This window comes from Hermetia illucens, chromosome 1 (genome assembly GCF_905115235.1).
Source record: "Hermetia illucens chromosome 1, iHerIll2.2.curated.20191125, whole genome shotgun sequence".
Lineage (NCBI taxonomy): Eukaryota > Metazoa > Arthropoda > Insecta > Diptera > Stratiomyidae > Hermetia > Hermetia illucens.
This window is the reverse complement of record NC_051849.1, coordinates 67,340,446-67,368,274: the sequence shown is the minus strand read 5'-3', so window position 1 is coordinate 67,368,274 and position 27,829 is coordinate 67,340,446. Positions and strand designations below refer to the sequence as shown.

The 27,829-nt window shown below is 38.6% G+C and overlaps 1 protein-coding gene across 5 annotated transcripts in view; it reads right to left on the bottom strand.

Moving 5' to 3' along the window:
* LOC119661256 (progestin and adipoQ receptor family member 3) overlaps positions 1-27,829 on the bottom strand; it is a 116,925-nt gene that overhangs the window by 29,699 nt on the left and 59,397 nt on the right. The gene's annotated exons all lie outside the window — the stretch shown is intronic.

Genomic DNA, 27,829 nt, shown 5'->3' with positions numbered 1-27,829 from the left:
CTAGCTCTGCTTCTTCCTTCCATAGTAATTATGAAATTTGGAGCTAAATCAATTTCACCCACGGCTACCATTTTCGCGACATTATATTTGTTGAACTTATTCTTAGGATCCATTCCTGTTAAGCTCGTATTATACTTGACGGCGAAAGTGAAAATCATTTTGCCCAAATATCCTTCAACCGATGTGCTTCCCTGACTACTTAGGCGAAGGTAACTGCGTGGGTAATCGTATCGAAAAACTGTTCGTGTTGGATATCCATACAAATTTTTCACTTTATCAGGAAAAAAATCTTGGATGTTTTTAACATTTGTCATATTCAATAATTTGAAATTGGGAAATGGTACGTAACTGAAAATCTCTGTTCCTTTGTCAGATCTCCCATCGTCTACTAGTGCCAACACGTTAAGCATACCCTTTTTAAAGCACTGATGAAACAACGGTAACAAAATAACTTTCCTATTGTTCAGATTATTCGGGAAAATAAAAACCAATCGCGATGGTTTTTCATTTTCCACAGTCCTAAAAACCGTTTCCAGTATTATCCAATGAGGTTCAGAAAGGAACACAACAGCAATGAAATCCTTGTGAATAAATTTGGATATCTCCAATATTCGATGGGAAATAATAATCACTGGGATTTGCAAGGATTTCGTTATACAGGTGAAGTCTCCTTTCATGTCTCCAGGGTTTCTATTAAATACAACAATAGTAGGAGCATCTTTGAATAATTCAACCACCAAACTGGGATATGAAAAACCGTTAACTAGTACAAGGACTGTGAAAAGGAATTTGATGACCAGCATTGTCCAATAGTCAATGTTGAACTAACACACTTTGGAATACTATTTATGCAAATCGAATAGTAGAAACACTCTCTGACAGTTTGAAAAAAAGATAAGGCTTAATTGCTTAGTTCACAAATAAATGACGCCATTGATTTTTGCCTTGATTTTAACTGTTAACTTCACAAAGGGGTATTAATGCTAGATGAGAAAAAATTGATATCTTGATACTACCCTTCTGATTGATTATTTATTTAAAAGTCAATTTTCATACAATATTCAACATATCATCTTTTTTTAAATGTATCCACATTGATGTAGACCGTAGACGGTCTTTTTTCACAGTGTACCTCTGACAAACTCATCACTATCAATGAGGAACAAATATATACTCCTCAGCAACTATAAATAATTTTATAACCAAATACAGTTTGATGACCTAGTAAATTGTACCAGACAGGCTCGCGAACACTATGGATGCTTTTCCGCACTGCAGCCTCTCTCACGTCATTAGGTGATTTGCCGTCTGTCCTTTAGTTGGTTGAATATCCTTAACGGCAGCATTGAATTTGATATAGCACTAAATCTGCTTTCGCTACTTTTTCCAAAATATGGCCCAAAGTTTTCTCAAGGGCCCGAAAAAGAAATTTCAACGAAAAAGGGACAATAAAGACCCTGCAAAATTTTCAATCCAGATCCGTACGAATTTCCTTCCCGACCCCGTTTTCCCCATAACTTTCACACTGTACCCGCAATTTCTATATACAGCCCTGCCAGTACTCGCTTAGGTCAAGCCATCGGCGTAGGCTCCCCTAACACAATTTCGATACGATAACCTTATCTTCACACAGACCACATACCTGTAGACATCCTGATCAGAAAGCAGTGGATAGGACAGATGGCCGACGAGTGAATGGCAACTATAGACACATAGTGTAGAACAGTGGAGGAGAAATGCAAGCTTCTCGGGAAGTACTAGAGGGAACTGAGACACATTTCATGACGGTGCGTAGGTGTGGTATACGCGCTGTACCTCATTGATAATTGGGAACTGTATATCAATAAATGAAGACATTTAAAATTTGCAACTGGAATATGATGATATGACGCACACAGGTTCCGATAGTGGAGATCACTTTGCAGGTGATACCTCCGTGAACAGTCTCAACTTGATCTTGGTGTTGAGATAACCGCATTTACAGATTTTAGTCAAAGCAGCAAAATGAGATCTAGCGCTGTTGATGCTACGAGCAACATCTAGCCCGGTACCAACGTCGGCGAAAACCACTGTCCTTAGATCTACAATTCATTGAGGCCATCGATTATCTGCCCAATAATCTAGATAGGGAGATTACGATGAAACATCATATTGAGAACCTTGGTTTTGTTGGTGTTTATCTTTAATCCAAATCTACTTGGCTCTCTTTTCAAATCCAGAGCCATTTCACCAAAGTTCATATCGGTGAGAGAACAAACTGATGTAGTCAACTTGGTCGAGCTGTTTGAGAAAAGATATCATAGTCTATTGAAGTCCTCCATACGCTCCGAACAAAACAAATGATAAGATGCAACCCAGGCGGACGAAGCTTTGGACTTCAAATTTTTCTGAGACCTTAATGCAGCACATGATACGTTGCACCACCATTTGTCGCTCTGATAACAGCTCCTAGTTTCTCCGGAATGCATCCTTCGCCAGTTTTTCGGCAATTTCCATTGGTATGGAACACTGTAGAATTGTATTGCTGCTTAACCTGGACCAGAATCTTCCAGTCAAAATGCTTTCGGGAACCAATCCCCAAGTAAAGAAAACGCACCTTGTAGCAGTTGCCAGAAAGCATCCGACATCGGATTCACGTCTGCTACCACTTGGCTTTCCAGACTACAAAAGCACATTGTCATAAGTGTTGCAAGAGCAGTACTCTCCAGAGTCACAGCATCTTACTTCGCTTAGTCACCTCGTACGACAAGCAGGGTAGACTTTGATTGCTTTTTTAAGCCCCAACTCACAGGGCATTTGTGCAAATGATTCTTGACAAATAGTACCTCAAGCGTCCAGTTTCCGGTTTCGAGATTTGTTGAAATTTCTATTTCGGCCCCTTGAGGAATTTCCGCCCGTTCCCCGACTTGTCATCAGGTCTGACCATAAGTACAATTCCAAGGGCAGCTTGGAAAATTTGTGTTTTTTGGCCTCAATGTGTTTCTCCCAAGCAGCCTTCTGGCTAGGTATATTCCTAGTATTTTATCTCCCTAGACTGAGGAATGGATGCGCCGCTAAACTTAATTAGGGGAAATGTTCATTTATCCAATGTGAAGGTGGAATGACTGACACTTTGTTTCATTTACTTTGATTCTCCAGCGGGCCAACCATCGCTCAATCTCTTTCATGTTATGTCTCGAGATGCAACACTACGATTGAAATGTGTGCAGAGTTACGCTATATGATCAGCGAAGGAAGAAGTAAATAGGCGCTCATTGTGGACAAATCGGCAGTATATATCAAATAAAGCACAGGGCCAAGGACCTTGGGGTACCCGCGCTTTAATGTTATATTCTCGTCAGGTGAAAGTTTTTGTTGAATAACAAATCTCTTGCTGATCATATACGACTCGAGAATGTAGGGGTTGCCTTAGGTAACTTTTCCCTGATTTTGTAGATAAGGCCTTCATGTCCAAACTTGTCAAATGCTTCAAGGAATGCGTCATGGAATACTCCCAAAACAGCTAAATATATCTATCAATTGGATGATTGCAAATCTTGGCAGCTCTTGGACTATTTTGCTAGTAATAAGGTCAAAACCGGGAGCCAATGTGGTCTTACGAAAAACTTAAGACATCGGAAACTTTGAAGCGAATCAGTTGGTGTACGAATCGAAACTGATAATTCTTCCTCTGTTAGCTGCGGGGTTTGGTTGAAAAACGCCTCCTCCCCCAGTTGCCTTCCGACAAATGGACTGGTGACTCGCGCAGGATCGTCCTAGCAAACTTCTTTACCGCTCCCCAAAAGGAATAATTCGTGATCAGAGAAGGTACTACAATTTCAATAACTTCAGATCCTTATCTTTCTCGTTTTTCAATACTTCTTGTAGATCCTTTCTGCTGCCAGGTCCTGTTTTGAATTCGGCGATCTGTTGTCGGTTTTTTCTTATAAACTGGTCTATTATTTTTCAACACTTTAAATGATCTGAAACTGCGATTGGGACTTCGTTCACTGACACAATGTGCAGCCTGATCGAGTTCAAGATTTGATTCCAAGAACACATTTGCTTCTAAATGCGAAGAGGTTTACATATTTCCGATACTTAAGCAATCAGTTTGTTTTGTCATCGATTTGGTAGACTCGGTAAGGGTTAGTTGGAGATTTGAAAAAGTTATGAAAATCTGCGAATGATCGGAACATAGTTGATCTATGCAGCAGGGTTACAAACATAGTTATTTTCTTTTTATATATCTCGTTATGCCGAAATCGATAAGGTCAGGTATTTTACGGCGATCAAACGGCCAATAAATTGGCCGTTCGATTACACATCGAATTCACCGTTCGTTGATACGGCAGCCTGGGGGCTTTGCCTCTAGGCATAATCAGTGTTGAGCTTCAATAAGTGTGTTCGTCATTGAGGTTCCCAGCTTACAAACTGTTCTACGGAGATAGTAAATCTCGAAGGGCAGTATTCAGCAGAAATATAACAGGATGACACCATTGTACAGGGTGCGGCAGCATAACTTCGTTTTTTAAAATGCGCGCCACTCAGGTAGTTGATGTCATAGCGGAGCGCTAGTGCTCTCGTTCAAGAGGGTATACTGTAAAGTTTTGTCCCGACACGGTTCAGTCGCCATCATGCGTTGGAATAGTGAGGAGCGTGCCTTTGCCGTTGAGGTTTACTTTTCAAGTGGATATTCGATTATTGCAACACAGCGTGCATTTCGGAATCGCTTTAATTTAGCCCCGTTGGCTCCCGTCCCAGACCGCAAATCAATTGTTACATGGGTCACTACATTCAGACAAACTGCAAGTGCGACAAAAGGAAGAACTGGAGTCCCTCAGCCCGTTAGATCACCTGAGAACATTGAAGCAGTGAGAGCGTCAATGTTGCGATCGCCACGGCGTTCTGTGCACAAACACGTATCTGCCCTTGGACTATCCGATCGTTCTGTGAGAAGAATTCTTCGTGATGATCTTCATTTTCATCCCTATAAGATGGCGATAGTGCAGGAACTCTCGAATGAACCCGTGTGAGCTTCTTCTTGATGTCGTTCCCGAGGGTGCTATTGTTTTTTTAGCGATGAAGCCCATTTTCATTTGTGTTGGTCGGTTAACAAACAAAACATGCGCTACTGGCCCGACACCAGCCCTCGAGAATTGCATCAAAAGCCTTTGCATTCACCCAAACTCACAGTGTGGTGTGCAATTTCCTCAGCTGGAATTATTGGACCCTGGTTTTTTGAGGAAAATGAGGTTACAGTGACAATGAATTCGGACCGGTATGTAAACATGCTACAGAATTTTTTTTTCCCACGGCTAGAAAATTTGGATTTGGGGGACACTTGGTTCCAACAAGACGGTGCAACAGCACACACTTCAAGAGCATCGATGGCTGTTTTGAGGGAACACTTTCCAGAGCGCCTTATCTCAATTAGAGGCGATTTGGAATGGCCGGCACGCTCTCCCGATCTGCCCCCTTGTGATTTTTTTCTATGGGGTTTTTTGAAATCCCGTGTTTATGTGAACCGTCCAAGAAGCCTACAAGATTTGAAGTACAACATCCAAGAAGAAATTGCCAACATAACACCTGCTATGCTAACAAGAGTCATGACAAACGCCAGAAATCGGTTTACACAATGTATGGAGAATGGGGGACGTCACCTAACAGACTTGATCTTCAAAACAATGTAAATAAAAACTTTAGACATGTACCTACATTATAAAAAATAAATAAATATTTTCCGATGCATACAATAGTTTTTATTGAGTTTTGAAAAAAGGAAGTTATGCTGCCGCACCCTGTACTATGCATATAGATGTGGCTTGCATATAAACTTTAGCAAAATATAAATACTTTTTCCTTGCAAGAAGAGTTTGGAAAATTAGCCTCTGGTTTCGCATCAGTTCTTGCATCATGTTTTGCATTTATGCAAAATACTGATGGGGTTTTAGTGGCCACAAGTCTGTTGTTAGCGTAGGAAAAAGTATTTGGGTTTAAATCGCTTTTCAAGGACCTTTTTGGTTGGTGGTCGGGATCTCCGGCTTACTTCAGCATACATCGTACATACCTTGTAATTGGCAGTATGATTGTTACTGCCGCTACTGCTTTTTTTGGCAAAAGGATCTTCCTTGTCTAATATGCATACACTTGAAAGTGCACAGTAATATCTGGTGTGCCCAAACTTCTGAAAATTATAATACTTGAAAGTTCAAACGATGCTCGGATGAATTCACTAAAAGAACGAGAATTGGAGCCAAGACTTTACATGTTTTTTTGATGGAACAGGAATAGCGGACTAATGGTCAGTTAAAATTTTATGGTTAATAATCACATTTTGATTTTTAAATGTGTTTTCCTCAAGACCGTATGTTGAAATCCAACGGAATTCGATGAAATTTTCCGACTAATTCAGAACATATTCCTACAGTTTGCTAATTAGGGAGGCATCGGACCGTTTTTGAAGGTTTTGTGTAAAGTCAAACCTTATCACAATCGGCTTGCTGTCCACCTGTCTGTCTGTCTGTCTGTCACACACATTTTTCTCGGAGACGGTAATAGCGATTGAACCCAATTTGGCGAAAAGGTGGGAACTGTGAACGCTCACGTACACGGTGAGTTACAACCTTCTCTATCGAATTTAAAACAAATAAATTTAATAAAGTTTTTCTGGGGCATCGAATGAAAGGTTTCGGTTAGTACTTTACGAAACCGGTCTTAGTTATGACATTTGCTGCAAAGGGTAAGGAGCGCGGGGGGTCGAAAGTGATAATTTCTTTAAGTGACCATTCTCAGAAACTACCCAACCCAAAAATTTGGACAAAATGCAGAAGCCGCCACTATCTGGTGTCTTGGGTGCAAAATAAGATCCATACCGATATCTGTTCTAATAAAGTCAATAATACTATATTATTATATTTTTTAGTAATTGACTGGGAAGCCTTCTAGAATCTTGAATTTGAATTTAGGAATCTAGGCTATAATATACATCATGATTCTAACAAGTTTGGTAGAAATCACTGTTACTAACAAAGTTATAATAGTTCAAAGTTGCCGTTTCTGTGGAAATTCAAGATTTTCAATGCCACTACCACGTGAAAGTGGATATTCTCAAATGTTTTGATAAAAGAAAGACACAAAACCTACCCTGAAGCGTCTAGCTTCCGGTTTCCCGACTTGCTTATACATTAAAAAAGCTCGGAAAAAAAGCTACCAAAAATAAACCTTTTGATATTCTTCAATAATCCTTGGTCACGAACCGTGATGTACCCCACACGTTCAGACGCTGTATATTTCTATTCTTTAGAATCCACAGAGCCCCTCTAGCGTGGCACTTAAAAAACACTTTTTTTTCGAAATGGGTGGGTAAAATGCCGCATAATTCAATAATAAGCGTTGATATCGGGCTAAAAAATGCTACCCATGTTCAAGATATTAATAAATATATTGTGAACAGTTCGCATTTGTACTTTCATTCAGTTCTTCATAAAAAAATTACACAAAAATTACAAAAAACAAAAAAAACCGTTCCCACGGCATAACCTCCTTAACAAAAAATTTCTGTCTGCTGCTGCCACTTGATTATACTTTATTTGATATCATAGATAAATTAATTATTCGTTCCTTGAAAGATTGGCATATTGTCAATGCTCTAATTTAAGTATTTAATCCTTTAGCGTAACAAGATAATTATATAAAATTATGAAGTTTTCTACTTTGCTTTTTGCACATTTATTGAAGGTAGTAGTACAGTGGGACGCTTGAAACTTTAACGTCATTTCATTATTTATTTTAACAAGAAAATGATATACGATCGTTTTCAAATTTTAGCGGATATATTTTTTAAAAAATAATAAAATGACGAAATTGTAAAAAAAAAATTCCAAAATCGTTTCAAGTTTCAACTAAATCGGCTAAGTAGTTTTTTGTGTTAGTGCTTCCCCCAAAGTTTTAAAACGTGGTTTTGAGTAAAACGCGCTTAAAATTATCACAATAAATTTCTCATAACAAAACCTACTAATGGCATGTTCCAAAATTATGTCTCGTTTTCATAATTTGTAATAATATTTTTACACGATGCCTAGTCCTTAATCAGCTGACTATGATAATATATCATCGAGGATATTATATAGAATGGACGATTGAAGCATGCAATTGGCGCTGGTTAATTTCCATTTGTATACCTGCTACGTCGAAATCAATATTTTGTACTATAACTTAAGAATGTTTTGAAATTCAATCTGAAATTTTCACGGTAAATTTTTCATATATAATACTTCCGGAATTTGTAAAAAAAAAATTGATTTTTTAAAATCGTTACACTGTACTACTGCCTTAAAAATTACTTTCTTTTCAAAAACAAAATTTACAGCAAACACTTCTATTGAAAGACACATTGCAATCAGACAAAATACACGTCAAAGTAAACATAAATGTCAATATCGATATATAATTTATCACATTACTTTGAATTGATCGAGTTTATAGAGCGATGTAGCATAATGAGGAATGATATTTTTTCGAATATAAAAATAACGCATGAGATACACCAACCGAAAACTAAGCAATTCCATAGAAAGCTCAGATTATCGTAAGTTAGAGGCTTTGCTCCCGTTGCCACCATGTACCAAGTTCTATTTCCTTTCATATCTATTGGATCTCGCTCAAGTAGAACATCACTAAACCATTTTTGAATGAATCCGTAATCAATTGCTCTAAATATGAACTCATCAAACTTATAGCGCAGAACCCAACTACAAATTACTGGGCAATTAGCAATGAATTCCATAGTTAATATGTTTGTCGCGGAAAGAAGTGGTTTCCTTAAATGCCTTTGATGAATTTCCAATAAGTGGATACGGTCCGATGACAACCCATATACATAACTAGTATTCAGACTGAAAACATGAGTGAGCAGTTCATCAACATCTACTGCAAAATATAAGTCCTTGTAACCATCAGGAACACCTCCGAAATATATGTAGTGACTTAAACTGTTTCTCTCCGCCATAATTTTCATTCCAGATTCTCGAATTTCTGAATAAGTCTTGGGATATTTCTCGAAGAGCTCCACTGTTAAATAGCTGGACAATATAGCCAAATAGAAATTGATCAAGATGAATCCCAAAATCAACACTTGTCCATGTATAATTGCGAATCTCCATCTCTCGAATAGCCTACCACCAACTCCTTGATAAATTATCCCCAAGAAAACGCTCATAAAAGCCCCCCCAAAATCAATAGTTTTGAATACTAAAATTAAAATTAAACCTTCCGCTAAAGCTGCATACAATAAAAAGCTTCCCAAAGACACCCAGATCGATAAATCGAATGGTTTTAGTAAATACATAAAACGTGGCACTTTTTTTAATTGCGGTGCAACCAATAGAACATTCATTTTGTTCAAAGGGTAACTATTCGTAGTTTTCCCCATCACAGGAGGTATCAAATTTGGTGCTACATCGATTTCACCAGTTTTAATCATGCTAATTAATTTATTTTTATCCAATGAATTAACTGTATCTACTACATGTAGACTAGCACCGTATCTTTCAGCAAAAGTAAGCAGCATTTTAGTTAAATAGCCACCGTTTCTTGCAATACCGTTGCCTGTTTTGTAGAAATATGAGCGTGGATAGTCGTGCCGAAAAATGGTTCGAATTGGGTATCCATAAACATTTTTCAGTTTATCTGGAAATAGATCCTCAGTATTTTCTGCTTCAATTAATTCAACAATTTTAAATGTTGGAAACGGTAGAAAAGTGTAAATCTTGAAGGTTTGATTTACCTTGAAATGAATATTATGCAACAGCAGAACGTTGAGAAAACCATTCGTGAAGCACTGACGAAATAGTATTTCAATCGAACTATCCATATCCTTTCCACTGTTCAAAAGAGCGAAAACCACTCGTGACCTTTCCAGAAATTTCACTGAAGCGAATACATGATCCAAAGGCTGGTTTGAAAGATCAGGTAACAGCACAACAGCAACAAAGTCCTCATGAACATAATTGTACAATTCGAAATTTTCACCACGAATAATTATCACTGGAGCGGAACTGACTTCAAGTATTCCAACGAAGTTCTCCTCAGAGGATTCTATTCTTTCGTCGAAAACAACAATAGTCGATGCACTTTGCAATAACCTCACTATCCTTAAAGGCAATGTAAAACCTTCAACAGTTGCAAAAGCAAGGAGGAAAAATATTCCGGTCACCATTGTGCAAGTGCTAGTAATGAACTCAGCGTTTTACATATCGTAAATTCTGTTTAATATTTCGCGTGTTTAACTGAGCAACGCGATTTAAAGATGATAACTGATTTAAAAGGGAGAAATGGAATAGCGGTATTTTAATACAATCAGGTGAATGGGTTACTAACTTACCTTTCCATTAGAAAACAATAACATGACTACGAGTTTGCATAATTTTCTCAGTCAAGATACATTAATTGTGATATAGTTGAGGTGAAGGAGGACATGTGTTTGTAGGCATTTGCAACTTACGTAATCAAAGTCTACCACCCGTTTCCTATATCATCTTCAACCTTCCCAAGCCAGCAAGAATATTCCACAAAAGAAGGTTAAATTTAGTTTATACATTTGTCAGAACCAGACAGACATACAGGAATATAAAAAGCTCACTATTCGGCATTTAGAAAATAAAATTTGTCTTTTTTTCATTATATGGCAAAGTTTATCCTGTCGAAAGGCAGGAAGATTTGCAGAAGTATTGTGGGCATCCTGACTGGCGATAATTCGCTAGCTGGGCATATGTTCAGAATAAGAATTTCCCAAGATGATACGTGTCCATCCTGTAATGAGGGAGTAGATTCCACAGTAAGTGTCCCGCCTATGGACGCGTAAGTTTGGTGCTGATGTGCTACAACTGCAGCGGATAGCTTCACATCCACATCCACTAACGAGAACATACACACGCAGTTTCTGCCGCGTAGATGGGGTCGTACTTTAACATTCTCACTTATTCTTGATTTGAAGCTTTCACATAAAACGCGAACATCCTCAACTGTATCCCTATTCCTGCTTAATTCTAAAAAATCAACTGAGACCTACTTTAGGGTTTAGGGTGTTTAAAGACTGACTCCTGAATCTTAGCCCAAATATGTTCAATTGGATTCAAATCTGGCAGATTTCCAGGACAATCAGTCCACCCTTCTTTAAAGTAGCTGTTTGACATTATAATGCTTGCTTTTGCGGAATGACATTTAGCATCATCTTGCGTTAAATTGGCCACCAACCGTCCATGATATTGATTCCTATTCTTATCGCACTCAGCATAAACAGGTAGAATGGCTTCTCGATAGTAGTCTCCATTAACTGTAGATTTTTTTTTGACAATGATGAGCTCTGATTTGCCATTCATGCTTATTCCCCAGCAACCATAATTTTTAAGCCTTGTTGCGGTCTTTGCACTGAATTTATTAATTTGGTATTACTCGTTCTTATTCGCTGATTTTGTCTGTTAGATTTAAGGAACAGCCCCAACTCATCTGCGAACAGTATGCGGTTGCGTTGTTTGCAGCTTGACCTGTTATCTACGGTAAATTCTCCCCTTATAAGCCGAGAACAAAATTTTTCACGGACTGCAAAACTTAGTTTCACTTAGTAAGGATTTAATAGGTCTCACAAATGTATTAGAGGATAGCAAAGTCGTTATAATTTGTCAACACATCGGGAAACCGAAAGCCGGACGCTTCAGGTATGAAAGGTTTTGTGTATTTCTCTTATAAAAGTGTTTGAGTCGACATTTGTCCCATTAGTATCTAGCCGTAATACTCGTATATGCATATATTATGTGATACTGACATTATCACGCGACAGTGGATATTCTGAAAAGTCTTGAATTTGCACAGAAGCGACAATTTTAATCTAGTTGTTAGTAATAGTGCGATTTCCACCAAACTTGGTAAGATTATGCACTATGTTAGCCTACATTGCTAATTTTGTGATTCTAAGAGGAACTTAAGGAGGGTTGGCAATCAATAACTAAAAATTATAGTAATATACTATTATTAACTTTATTTGAAGAGATATCGGTATGGAGGGTATTTCGGAGTCTAGGCACCATATAGAGGTGACTTAATTTTTGGATTTTTTTCATATTTTTCAGTTGGGTATTTTCTGAGAATGAGTCCGCGAAAGAAATGATCACAGTTCCCGCCTTTCCACCATGTTTGTTGTCAATCGCTATAAGCGTTTCCGGGAAAAATGCGTATAACAAACAGACAGACAGACTGTAAGCCAATTTTAATAAGGTTTTGTTTTACACACAACCTTAACAATGGGGGATTTCCCCGTTTTTTATGTAGCGAAACACAGAAATGGATAGGTAACAACAATATTCACCCAATTGGCTGAGGATGGTTTAATAATGATAAAAGGAGGCTCCAACTACACTAAAATGCTTGAATTCTCAGCTATTCATTCACAGCTGAGTCGACTGATATCCAACATCAAGTCACGATGCAAACCACACTGCCATCAGTGAGATTTCAACCGCGACCTTTCGTAGGACCACCTCGTGCTATAGCCACTAACATATCCATACACTAGATTTTCAGGTTTATATTAATTAATAATTTTAAACCAATAGTTTGTCTGTATTCCTGTTTTTTCTAAATAACAAAATGCATATACAGTGTATCAAAAATGTCTGGCTACCTTTTCCGTGAGGACAATGTTCAGTTTATATCCTCAATTATATTATCCATTCTTTAGAAATAAAATGAAAAATAAGCACTTTATGCTACTGTTATAAAGAAAAAACAAAAACACAAAATAAACGTCAGTATTACACACCAAAAAAAGTATTCGTCAGTATACATTTTCACTTGAAATATTACCAGATAACGGTACTTACTAAAAGATTTTGATGCGTAGTGAGTCGGCATTAGTGACTTAGTACTATCCTGCTAAACCACCTATTCAATGGCTTCCCGCCTACGGCGTTCGCAGGCTTTAGCGAATCTGACAACATTCTCCACAGTCAGAGAATGTGCAGATTCTTCATTTGAAGAAAACCTTGCCAAAGTGTTTTCGTTTGAGATCTGAGGAGGCCGGACAGCTGCATAAAAAGTGCAGGGCACATAGCCGAAACCACCACCCCAATCTTTTCCAGATGGTAGTTTAAGGAGCAGTGTCACGTTAAAAGCCCTACTAAGGTTTTCATGTGCCCATATGTCGACCATTCTTCTCTTTCGGTGATTACGACAGTGTATGTCTTTTCAAAGACGAATCTGGAAACCATATGATCGGTCGGCATCAGAGCTACCGGATGTTTGTCAAGGAATTTCCAAATAGACGCATGACCGTGCGATTCGCCGCCTTTTCACGCTCCAATGGTATCGAGTCTATATGGGTCATTGGCTGCTTTCCGTTTCACCTCCAAGTAAGTAGGGGTAAATTTAGGATAGCTTGAAGTGCCGCAGTCAGCTTACTACTCATTGCTCCAGTAATACTTAGGCAACCAAGCCTCTGAATCTGCGTTAGCAGCTTCCTGCTATTAGCAAAGTTCAGTCTCGGCCACCAAACGATACATGCATACACCAAAATGGGTTTTATTATGGATGAATACATCCAGTGTATCCGTTTTGGTGAAAGTCCCCAGGACTTACCTATCGCATGAATATAGCACCAGAGCAATCTGCAGTCATATACTATGTCCGCAAATGCTTGCGCGCAGACTTGTTTGTCCTCCAAGAGCCGCAGAAGGGTATCCATTACCAAGAGCTATAACAGTGGGCAGGGAATTCCTCCCTATGGGCACCCCCTAAGACATCCTGCTTCAATAGACTTCTGGCCGGCCGATATGTGGTTTTTTTCCTCTCTAGCATGTGAAGGATCCAACTGATTAGCAGCGGCTCGATTCCATGCTGTCTTTCCGCATCACAAATTGCCGCGAATGAGGCATAATTGAAGGCACCTTCAATGTCCATGAATGCGCCTAAGGCGTATTCCTTTTCGGACATCGGCTTTTCAATTTTAGCCCTAAGTTCATGGAGTGCTGTCTTCGTGGATTTTCGTTTCTGGTAGGCGTGTTGCCTATGGTGAAGTGACCACATAGGAATGTGTGTATCCCTAATGAACCAATCTACTAGTCGTTCTAGTCCTTTTAATAGAAAAGAGGTTAGACTGATCGGTTGGAAGCTTCTTGCGTCCGTGTAGGTGGATTTCCCTGGTTTGGGAATGAATAACACTTTCACATCACGCCAGTTAATTGGAATATAAGCGTATGCTAGGCATGCGCGATATATATTCCGAATATGCAGTACCAGGGCATCGATACTCTCTGTTACTAGCGCAGAAATAATGCCGTCCGAACCTTGTATCTATGAAACGAATTAAATGCCCATTTTTCTCGCTCCAGTGATACTACTTTCCATGCCAGATTCCAGTCTCTCTGTTGGCCCCGAGATTAGATTTTGGATGCTGCCTGAGAAGTGTACTTCAAGCAAATGGTTTGCCGTTTCTTCATCGGTTTCTGTGTACCTTCCGTTCTGGAAACGTAAATAACCCAGTTTCCAGCTACGTTATTTAAATCCACTTCAGCTTTAAAGTTGTCTCAAGAGAGTTAGCCTCTTCGTAAAAAGGTCTCCATGATGATCGTTTAGCCAATCTTATGCTTTTCTTTAGAGCCTTCGGTGCCCCCTATATAGCGATTCCAGCTAGCGGCTGAATCACACTTCAGAGCACGATTGAGGAGCATCCTTGTCATTCTCCTCTGTTTTGCCAAATCCACCATGGTATTTTACCCTTCTTTGGCATCTTAAGTGGACAGTTTTCTTCGAAAGCTTCTCTCATGCCAGTTGTGATCATCTGGGTTGGCTTCTAAATTCTCTCTCTCTCTTATGGATGTGATGCGCTTCCCAGGGATCGTGACTTGGGCGCTCAATTCTATTTTATACGTCACCCAATCTATCTTCTGCGGATTCGGAAGGTGGAGGTTGATCCATGCCCATTACGAAATCAATGCGTCTGTGATCCGAGAGTGTAATATCGTTTCATACTCTCCACTCTCCGACCAGAGCCGCGATGTCAGAGGATGCCACCGTGATGTCGACGACCTCTAGCCTGATCACGTCGAAAAAAGTGGGTTCATCACCAAATTAAGGATCTGCAAATCGGTTCCTACTAGATACTCCAGTAGCCTCGATCCTCTTGCATTGATGTTGATGACGAGCATATGTGGTGAGCGTTAACATCACATCCTACTATTACCCCCATGCCTCTACTTTTGGCATATTGGATAGCTCTGATGAATGTTCCACTGGGAACGTCTTATGCATCATAGTGAAAATATGCAGAGCACAATATATCTCTTTATCTCTCTGTTGACTTTTTATGGTTAGTTTAACCAATGTGGAGTCGCGATCATGTAGGTCGTTAACCAAATTAGCCTGAAAGTCTTTTGAGACTACTATGCACTTCCACTGGCATACAGCAGGTCAGTATGTTGGAAGTTCAGGCCCCTGACTACCCCAACAACAATCCACGGTTCTTGTATAAGGTATATAAATGTCTTGCAGTTATTAATCCGACGACTGATAAGTACAGTCGCCGCTTTACAATGCTATTTGGGAATGGTTTTAGGAGCCGACACTTGTAACGTGACGGTCCCTAGCCCGTAGTAGAGCCGGCAGCCCGATTTTTCCCGAACCTTCATCGGGTTCGGGAACGCCGATAGTGAGAAAATTTCCCTAGCAGCTTTTCCTAGCAGCATCCAAGTGGAAGTGTTGAGGTTATTCTGCGCACCAAATTGTTCCATCTCAGCACCATTCCGCTTTTCTCCTGGGAGCCAGAGGAAGCACTTTTTCAAAGATGGTAGCTCAGAGACCCTTTTCAGGGTTAGTCGCGCACCCTCTCACATATCGTTGTTAGAGGAGCAGTACCGCCTGAGTCACTCGTTCGTGTCTCCGTCGGCAAAGTTTAGCCGTCACATTTTATGGTATAAACCTACCGACTCAAATCAGAGCGAAATGTCTGGCGAGGATGCAGTCCTTACAGCTAGGACGAGTTTCCTCCTAAGCTGTTCGCACTTCTCATTATCGTAACCGGATGGGTTAGAGTCATCATAAAAGACCCATCCATCGGTTTCGATAACCTTGGCTGCAAATGAAAGCCTACCCGTTGCCGGCCGAGCCTTCTTTACTGCCTTTTATGTCGCAAAGTTAGGATCGCCCGAGGACTGCTGCCCGTTCGGTTTCCCCTTAGCCGCAGGTGCCCCGAATGATCCTCTCCCCTCAACCTTGGCACAGCCCTTGGGTTGTGCTTTGCCCGGAGGCGGTTTACCCGAAGACGGTTTGCCGGAGGCGATTGGCCCGAACACGGTTTGCCCGGAGGCGGTTTTCCCGAAGGCTGTTTGCTGTCCGTGGACAGGTGGTTACCCATGCGCAAGACTTTAGCCTCAGCAGGTGGCGTCGATTGGAGCCTGGGGTCAGGACAAAAGGGGCCTGCTTTGGCTCGTCCGTTAAGGACTGGGTCCCCATTAGATTGGTTCCCACCTGAGTAAGTGAAGAATCATAGTCCCCCATACATGCAAAAGGCGGGTGTAAATTTTTTTTTCAGCAAATATAGTCATGTGGGGTATCAAATTAAAGGTCTCGGTTAATACTTTTCGAAGCCGGTCTTAGTTTCGACATTCGTTGGAAAGGTGAGGAGTGCGGGGGCTGCAAAGTGATCATTTTTTTAACGAACCCATTCTCAGAAACTTTCCAACCGATAAATCTGAAAAGGGAGCTGCCACTATATGGTGCCTAGGCTCCGAAATACCCTCCATATCGATACCTGTTCAAATAAAGTTAATAATAATACATTACCATAATTTTTAGTAATTAGCAGGAAAACCCCCGTCAAGTTCACCCTAGAATCACGAAATGCAATAGTATAGGCTATATCATAGGGCATGACCCTACCAAATTTTGTGAAAATCGAACTATTAGTAACAAAGTTATAATAGGTCAAAGCTGTCGCTGCAGTGCAAATTCAAGACTTTGAATGTCAATATCACTTGAAAGTGGGTATATGCATATATTACATGCTACATACTAATGGGACAAATGCACTCTATATAAAAGAAATACACAAAACCTTTCATACCTGAAGCGTCAGCTTCCGGTTTCCCGACTTGTTGGAGTGTTGCAGGGTAGCCACAATTTTGTATTTAGCGTTATGTATGTGTTTGTGGTCATTATTTTAACTAAAAATGTAATCTGGAGATAAGCTCATACTTCCCACGCTTCTATGAAGATGACATTTGGATATATTAATATAGTCTTTGTGGTCCATATTCCCATCGAAAATATGCAAGTCGTCCACTTCATTAACACCCATACAATCCGATACCAGCAGTGATCCCTTCCCTGTTTTATTGTAAGAATTCGATTTTTCCCCCATCTCACAGTTTTGCTTCCTCCATGTTTGTATTTTAGTGTCCAATTTAAATATATTGAATTTACTTTCATCTGTGAAGACGACTTTTTCCCAAAAAGTTCAGAGGATAATCCCTACACATTTTGCGAATTCAAGCCACCTTTTCTTGTTCATTTTGCTGATGTACGGTTTTCTGCGAGCTGTACGCCCGGCATTTTCAGCCCCACGAAGAAAATTCCGTTCAGTTTCAACCGATATAATTTTCCCCACCTCTTTCATCACAGTTATTTTTGGGGCACTTTGGCTAGGATTTTTAAAAAAATTTCGCACTGTTTACCGTTTCTTCTAATTTTATAATTTTTATGGTCGGCCAAATATTCGGAGGTTTTTGTAATTTCCTGTTTTCAGATACCTGTAGCCAATGCGTTTAATAGTTTGGCCTGTTCCACTTTCACGCATTGCTTTGAATTTTCGACCTTATTTAAACAAATTATTTAAAATTTTTCGCACTTCCCCTGTCCCCTGTCCTTTCCGCCCATATTGCAATTCCATAATTATTAACTTACAACGCTTGAAATCTGTCGCTTTAGGATGTAACACTAAATAGATTACAACACAATACCATCAACTTACCAAAATGATTTGGTAAATACCGTTATCTGGTAATATTTCAAAAGAAAATGTATACAGACGAATACTTTTTTTGGTGTGTAATACTGACGTTTATTTTGTGGTTTTGTTTTTTCTTTATAACAACGGAGTAAAGCGCTTATTTTTCATTTTATTTCTAAAGTAGTTTAGTTTAGTTTAGTTATGAAAATCCTAAGTTAATCACGGAAAAATTAGGCAGGCAAATACTTTATACTTTTAATTTTATTTGGATCGATTTTGCCAATATCACCGCAAGGGGTGGTTTTCGAGGTTTTCAAGGATGGAAATGTTCCATGATAAGTTATGATAAATAACATTCCGGGGTATAAATCGATCTTTACTTATCCCATTCCAAGTTAGTAAATAATTTAATATCCAATCTTCTTTTTTTCTAAGGTGGTAGTTTTCACTCCCTTAAAACAAACAGCGCATATTGACTTTTGACAACACAATTTTATTCTGAAATTTAATCCGATTTTCACTTTCAGTTACTAGACCAGTTTTCCAAAACACAAAAATCTACCGATTTTATTAAGGAAAACAGTTTCTAGCGAACAAATGAAAGGAAGAGCTGCTCGTTTCAGTAACATGTTGGAAATAGTTAACTATTCCGGTTTCTTCGTTTTGTTTGAACTACCTTCATCCTTTCTCCCATTCCACAACCCGTACTGGAGATATAGAAACTTACCGCACTCAATTACCATAAATAACTCTACCAAGTTAATTGCCAAATTGTTGAACTACTACAGATCAAATATAACTTAAGGGCCTATTTCCATTTAAAGTTCAAAACTGTAAAACTTATATTAATAAAAAACTCTATTGCTGCCTGTTCATTATACTTTATTGGATAATATCATTGATACATTGATTTCTATTCTTGCGTTGGAAAATTTACATATTGCGAATGCTCGAATCTAATTGATCCTTTATTGTATTGAGATAATTACATTATAGAATTTCCTTCCCTGCATTTTGAAATCAGAAGTTATTAAAAAATTATGCCTTCAAGAGCAAAATTCACAACAAACACTTCTACTGAAAGATATTCGTATTGCAATCAGATTCAATACACTTGAAATTAAGCATAAATACTAATATGTACTTTACCACATTACTCTGAATATAGAGCGACGTAATAAAATGAAGAAAAACGAAAACTTTTCAAATATAAAAGTAACGCATGAGATACACCAACCGAAAACTAAACAATTCCAGAGAAAGCTCATATGATCAAAATTAAGTGGCACTGCTTCCGTTGAAGCTTCAATGTACTCAGTTCGGTATCCTTTCAAATCTATTTGATCCCGCTCAAGAAAAGCATCAATATACCATTTCCAAATGAGTCCGTAATTATTTGCTCTAAATATAAACTCATCAAACTTATACCGTAGAACCCAACTGCAAATTACCGGGCAATTAGCAATGAATTCTGTAATCAATATGTTTGTCGGGGAAAGAAGTGGTTTTCGCAAACGACTTTGTTGAATTTTCAATAAGTATATACGGTCCGCTGACAACCCGTACATATAAGAAGTATTCAGACTGAAAACATGAGTGAGAAGCTCATCAACCTCTACTGCAAAGTATAAATCCTCGTAACCATCGGGAATACCACCAAAAGATATATAGTTACTTAAACTGGTTTTCTCCGCCATAATTTTCATTCCAGATTCTCGAATTTCTGAGTAAGTCTTGGGAGGTTTCTCGTAGAGCTCCACTGTTAAATAGCTGGACAATATAGCCAAATAGAAATTAATCAAAATGAATCCCAAAATCAACACTTGTCCATGTATAATTGCGAATCGCCATCTCTCGAATAGCCTACCACCAACTGCTTGATAGATTATCCCCAAGGAAACGCTCATAAAAGCCTTTCCAAAATCAATATTTTTGAATATTAAAATTAATACTAAACCTTCCGCTAAAGCTGCATACAATAAAAAACTTCCCAAAGTCACCCAGATTGGTAAATCGAATGGTTTTAGTAAATACGCAAAACGTGGTACTTTCTTTAACTGCGGTGCAACCAATAAGTCATTAATTTTGCTCAAAGGATAACTATTCGCGGTTTTCACTTCAGTGGGAAGTATCAAGTTTGGTGCCACATCAATTTCACCAGTTTTAATCATGCTAATTAATTTATTTTTATCGAAAAAATTAACTGTGTCTACTATCTGGAGACTAGCATTGTATTTTTCAGCAAAAGCAAGCAGCATTTTACTTAAATAGCCACCTTTCCTTTCAGTTCCATTTTCTGCCTTGTAGAAATATGAGCGCGGATAGTCGTCTCGAAAAATGGTCCGAATTGGGTATCCATAAACATTTTTCAATTTATCTGGAAACAGATCCTCAGCATTTTCTACATTAGTTAATTCAGTAATTTCTAATGTTCGAAACGGTAGAAACGTGTAAATCTGAAAGGTGTGATTAGAATAGATATTATGCAACAGCAAAACGTTGAGAAAACCATTCGCGAAACACTGGCGAAATAGTATCTCACTCGAAATTTCCACATCCTCTACACTGTTCAAAAGGACGAAAACCACTCGTGAGCTTTCCAGAAATTTCACTGAAGCGAATACATGGTCCAAAGCTTGGTTTGAAATATTAGATAACAGTACAACAGCAACAAAGTCCTCATGAACATAATTGTACAATTCTAAATTTTCACCACGGATAAGAATCACTGGAACGAAGCTGACTTCAAGTATTCCAAAGAGGTTCTCCTCAGAGCATTCGAAACTTTCATCGAAACAATGTTCAAATAAAGTTAATAATAATACATTACCATAATTTTTAGTAATTAGCAGGAAAACCCCCGTCAAGTTCACCCTAGAATCACGAAATGCAATAGTATAGGCTATATCATAGGGCATGACCCTACCAAATTTTGTGAAAATCGAACTATTAGTAACAAAGTTATAATAGGTCAAAGCTGTCGCTGCAGTGCAAATTCAAGACTTTGAATGTCAATATCACTTGAAAGTGGGTATATGCATATATTACATGCTACATACTAATGGGACAAATGCACTCTATATAAAAGAAATACACAAAACCTTTCATACCTGAAGCGTCAGCTTCCGGTTTCCCGACTTGTTGGAGTGTTGCAGGGTAGCCACAATTTTGTATTTAGCGTTATGTATGTGTTTGTGGTCATTATTTTAACTAAAAATGTAATCTGGAGATAAGCTCATACTTCCCACGCTTCTATGAAGATGACATTTGGATATATTAATATAGTCTTTGTGGTCCATATTCCCATCGAAAATATGCAAGTCGTCCACTTCATTAACACCCATACAATCCGATACCAGCAGTGATCCCTTCCCTGTTTTATTGTAAGAATTCGATTTTTCCCCCATCTCACAGTTTTGCTTCCTCCATGTTTGTATTTTAGTGTCCAATTTAAATATATTGAATTTACTTTCATCTGTGAAGACGACTTTTTCCCAAAAAGTTCAGAGGATAATCCCTACACATTTTGCGAATTCAAGCCACCTTTTCTTGTTCATTTTGCTGATGTACGGTTTTCTGCGAGCTGTACGCCCGGCATTTTCAGCCCCACGAAGAAAATTCCGTTCAGTTTCAACCGATATAATTTTCCCCACCTCTTTCATCACAGTTATTTTTGGGGCACTTTGGCTAGGATTTTTAAAAAAATTTCGCACTGTTTACCGTTTCTTCTAATTTTATAATTTTTATGGTCGGCCAAATATTCGGAGGTTTTTGTAATTTCCTGTTTTCAGATACCTGTAGCCAATGCGTTTAATAGTTTGGCCTGTTCCACTTTCACGCATTGCTTTGAATTTTCGACCTTATTTAAACAAATTATTTAAAATTTTTCGCACTTCCCCTGTCCCCTGTCCTTTCCGCCCATATTGCAATTCCATAATTATTAACTTACAACGCTTGAAATCTGTCGCTTTAGGATGTAACACTAAATAGATTACAACACAATACCATCAACTTACCAAAATGATTTGGTAAATACCGTTATCTGGTAATATTTCAAAAGAAAATGTATACAGACGAATACTTTTTTTGGTGTGTAATACTGACGTTTATTTTGTGGTTTTGTTTTTTCTTTATAACAACGGAGTAAAGCGCTTATTTTTCATTTTATTTCTAAAGTAGTTTAGTTTAGTTTAGTTATGAAAATCCTAAGTTAATCACGGAAAAATTAGGCAGGCAAATACTTTATACTTTTAATTTTATTTGGATCGATTTTGCCAATATCACCGCAAGGGGTGGTTTTCGAGGTTTTCAAGGATGGAAATGTTCCATGATAAGTTATGATAAATAACATTCCGGGGTATAAATCGATCTTTACTTATCCCATTCCAAGTTAGTAAATAATTTAATATCCAATCTTCTTTTTTTCTAAGGTGGTAGTTTTCACTCCCTTAAAACAAACAGCGCATATTGACTTTTGACAACACAATTTTATTCTGAAATTTAATCCGATTTTCACTTTCAGTTACTAGACCAGTTTTCCAAAACACAAAAATCTACCGATTTTATTAAGGAAAACAGTTTCTAGCGAACAAATGAAAGGAAGAGCTGCTCGTTTCAGTAACATGTTGGAAATAGTTAACTATTCCGGTTTCTTCGTTTTGTTTGAACTACCTTCATCCTTTCTCCCATTCCACAACCCGTACTGGAGATATAGAAACTTACCGCACTCAATTACCATAAATAACTCTACCAAGTTAATTGCCAAATTGTTGAACTACTACAGATCAAATATAACTTAAGGGCCTATTTCCATTTAAAGTTCAAAACTGTAAAACTTATATTAATAAAAAACTCTATTGCTGCCTGTTCATTATACTTTATTGGATAATATCATTGATACATTGATTTCTATTCTTGCGTTGGAAAATTTACATATTGCGAATGCTCGAATCTAATTGATCCTTTATTGTATTGAGATAATTACATTATAGAATTTCCTTCCCTGCATTTTGAAATCAGAAGTTATTAAAAAATTATGCCTTCAAGAGCAAAATTCACAACAAACACTTCTACTGAAAGATATTCGTATTGCAATCAGATTCAATACACTTGAAATTAAGCATAAATACTAATATGTACTTTACCACATTACTCTGAATATAGAGCGACGTAATAAAATGAAGAAAAACGAAAACTTTTCAAATATAAAAGTAACGCATGAGATACACCAACCGAAAACTAAACAATTCCAGAGAAAGCTCATATGATCAAAATTAAGTGGCACTGCTTCCGTTGAAGCTTCAATGTACTCAGTTCGGTATCCTTTCAAATCTATTTGATCCCGCTCAAGAAAAGCATCAATATACCATTTCCAAATGAGTCCGTAATTATTTGCTCTAAATATAAACTCATCAAACTTATACCGTAGAACCCAACTGCAAATTACCGGGCAATTAGCAATGAATTCTGTAATCAATATATTTGTCGGGGAAAGAAGTGGTTTTCGCAAACGACTTTGTTGAATTTTCAATAAGTATATACGGTCCGCTGACAACCCGTACATATAAGAAGTATTCAGACTGAAAACATGAGTGAGAAGCTCATCAACCTCTACTGCAAAGTATAAATCCTCGTAACCATCGGGAATACCACCAAAAGATATATAGTTACTTAAACTGGTTTTCTCCGCCATAATTTTCATTCCAGATTCTCGAATTTCTGAGTAAGTCTTGGGAGGTTTCTCGTAGAGCTCCACTGTTAAATAGCTGGACAATATAGCCAAATAGAAATTAATCAAAATGAATCCCAAAATCAACACTTGTCCATGTATAATTGCGAATCGCCATCTCTCGAATAGCCTACCACCAACTGCTTGATAGATTATCCCCAAGGAAACGCTCATAAAAGCCTTTCCAAAATCAATATTTTTGAATATTAAAATTAATACTAAACCTTCCGCTAAAGCTGCATACAATAAAAAACTTCCCAAAGTCACCCAGATTGGTAAATCGAATGGTTTTAGTAAATACGCAAAACGTGGTACTTTCTTTAACTGCGGTGCAACCAATAAGTCATTAATTTTGCTCAAAGGATAACTATTCGCGGTTTTCACTTCAGTGGGAAGTATCAAGTTTGGTGCCACATCAATTTCACCAGTTTTAATCATGCTAATTAATTTATTTTTATCGAAAAAATTAACTGTGTCTACTATCTGGAGACTAGCATTGTATTTTTCAGCAAAAGCAAGCAGCATTTTACTTAAATAGCCACCTTTCCTTTCAGTTCCATTTTCTGCCTTGTAGAAATATGAGCGCGGATAGTCGTCTCGAAAAATGGTCCGAATTGGGTATCCATAAACATTTTTCAATTTATCTGGAAACAGATCCTCAGCATTTTCTACATTAGTTAATTCAGTAATTTCTAATGTTCGAAACGGTAGAAACGTGTAAATCTGAAAGGTGTGATTAGAATAGATATTATGCAACAGCAAAACGTTGAGAAAACCATTCGCGAAACACTGGCGAAATAGTATCTCACTCGAAATTTCCACATCCTCTACACTGTTCAAAAGGACGAAAACCACTCGTGAGCTTTCCAGAAATTTCACTGAAGCGAATACATGGTCCAAAGCTTGGTTTGAAATATTAGATAACAGTACAACAGCAACAAAGTCCTCATGAACATAATTGTACAATTCTAAATTTTCACCACGGATAAGAATCACTGGAACGAAGCTGACTTCAAGTATTCCAAAGAGGTTCTCCTCAGAGCATTCGAAACTTTCATCGAAAACAACAATAGTTGAAGCACTTTGCAGTAACCTGGTTACCGTTGGAGGTAATGCAAACCCTTCAACTGTTGCAAAAGCAAGGAGGAAAAATATTCCGGTCACCATTGTGCAAGTGCTAGTAATGAATTGAACGATTTGAATATAGAAAATTCAGTTCAATATTTGGCGTGTTAAATTCAGCAGCACGATTTGAAGATAAGAATTGATTTAAAAGGGGGAAAATGGGATATTGGTATTTTGATGCAATCAGGTGAATGGATTACTAACTTACCTTTCCATTAGGAACCAATATCATGACTGCGAATTTACATAATTTACTTAGTCAAGGTATACTTATTTTAATATAGTTGAGAGGGATACACCAAATTTTTGACCCCACGAAATTTTTGGTGTCCTGGCAAACGCCATTGGTCCACTGAAGACACGGCCTATATCATTATATTTTACCTCGCCTTTATAGATTTTCCAGATAGAGTCTTCATTGTCTGTCATGTGGACTAGATGGGGAGACGTTTTGAGCGGGAAGATTTTAGAAAACTGAAGTAGGTTCTAATAGCTACCAATAACCATGCACGGACTTCTTCGTTCTTGTGGCTTTGGCTAGCAGTAGGAGAACTTCTTCCAAGTTATTTTGACCAGGACCAACATCGCTGTTGCAACGCCCGGTGCTGTTTCATTTACCCAAACAAGATGAGAGTTTCGCTTAAGGCACTCTTAGCTATATCTGCCCGTGCTTTAACCTATTTAAATACTACAAAGAAACAAGTCTAGAAGCGCTTATGGTTCAAAGGCTTTGCGTTTTTCTTCTGTAAAGAACGTACAATGCATTTTGCGTTCTAGTTAAAATTGAAGACATATTTGCTATGTTTCTAATATACAGAGTGTCTCGTTTATGATGGTACAAATTCTAATGGTGGATAGTATCAGTTCTTTGAGGAAAATTGGTCCATAGAATGGATTCTCTATATTTTACCGTTACAAAATAATAGATTTTTTCGCGAATACTGTCAAAAAGTGTGACATTCCCAACAAAATCATAATTGTCCACTCCCTCAATCATTTAATCCCAAATTTGATACCATTTTCAAAAACTACATAAGCTGTTTTGTCAATTGCAGAGGTCATCAATTCTTCAAAGATATAACTATTTGAAATTTAAAGAAATTTCGAAATCTATTTTTTATTTAAATTTCAACATGCATTATTGTAACGGTATTTGCCTCATTAAGTTAGCTTTCAAATGACTTGTAAAAATTATGCGAGAAAACGTGGTTTCGATATGCAATTCACTGGAATGTGGTAGTTCTAGTGTTTTGGCGCGTTAATTTTCTATTGTGCGCAATCAACACTACCATATTTGAGTAAAATTGTGGTACTACCCACCATTAAAATTTACTATCATAAACGGGCGTGTCCGGATAGCTGAGTGGTTAGAGCATAAGGCTGTCGTACGGAAGGTCGCGGTTCAAATCTCGCTGGCGGCAGTGGGATTTGTATCGTGATTTGACGTCGGATACCAGGCGACTCAGCTGTGAATGAGTACCTGAGTCAAATCGGGATAATAATCTCGGGCGAGCGTAATGCTGACCACATTGCCTCCTACAGTGCTCTGTAGTGTACCGTTACGGTCTTGAATGAAGTGCTCTAACACACTTCAAGGCCCTGATCCAATATGGATTGTTGTGCCAACGATTATTATTATTATTATTATCATAAACGGGACACCCTCTACAGTTGACAATTACCCGTTGATGGGATATAGCGCGTTAACCGATCGTATACCCCATCGTTCACGGCGTAGCCAGCACTGGAACTGTCGCCCCGCCTTGATGTGTGACCTCCACTGCCACATTCGCTTTCCAATCATGTTGCCCATAGATAACCGGTCTATGCGCCGACCAAGCTCTTTGTTCGAAATAATATCAGGCGAGCATATCCTGAAGATACTTCACAGACAATTGTCGATGAAGACTTGGAGCTTTTAAGTAACAGTAGTAACCACTTTCTATTTGCTACTCCCTTAAAGGGTTCAAGCGGTTAGAGCAATACGCTGTCGTAGCGGAAGGTAGTGGTTCAAATCTCACTGGTGGCAGAGGGATTTGTTATCATGACTGCATGTCGGATACCAATCGACTCAGCTGTAAATGAGTACCTGAGTCAAATCGGGATAATAATCTCGGGCGAGCGCAATGTCACATTGTTCCCTACAGTGGTCTTGAATGAAGTGCTCTAACACACTTCAAGGCCCTGATTCAATATGGATTGTAGCGCCAACGATTATTATTGTTATTTCCGAGTTATCACAACCTTGGCAGATGCCAGATTTTACCTAATACTAGCACTAAGTGCCAAGCATTTAGGCTCTAAACTAACTAACTAACTAAAGGGGCACTGGTGGTAGGTCAGTGGGAGAATCCGTCGAGTACTCCCCGCAACATCGAGCACGTATGCAGAATGGTGTACTTCTGCATGGTTTGAACCAGACTGTGCGAGAGTCCCAGGACATTAAAGGAAGCCGTCAGGGATTTACGTACAATACCTGTAGCTGACAATATTATGGGAACTACAACCACCCGCTCGAGACGCCAAATTTCTTTGATTTCCCGAGCCAATGGCTCGTAGTTCACCTTCTTCTCCACGTATTTCCGTTCAATGTTGCTATTATGGGGGATAGCAACATCAATAATATACGCGGAGCGACCCGTCTTGACAACTAACAGTACGTCAGGCTTGTTGTGTGCGGTATGGCGATCAGTCAGAACTTGCCGGTCCCAATACATGCTGTAAGCAGAACTATAAAAGTACTGGTTGCGGCTCATATCGGTAAACCGGACATCTTCCCGTGATCAGCCCATGCTTGTATGCAAGGCTTTGATGGATAACCTTACATACAGTATTATGCCTGGTGATGTATTGCACCGGTGCACATTCTGCACTGGTCGTTCTCCACCCGTTCTTTCATGATGAGCTTTTTATAAGCTCGGGTGGCGACCACGCCGTCCTGAATCGCACACATGAACCCCTCTTCTGAGCAAAGAGCTCCCCAGCACACAGCCATCTGT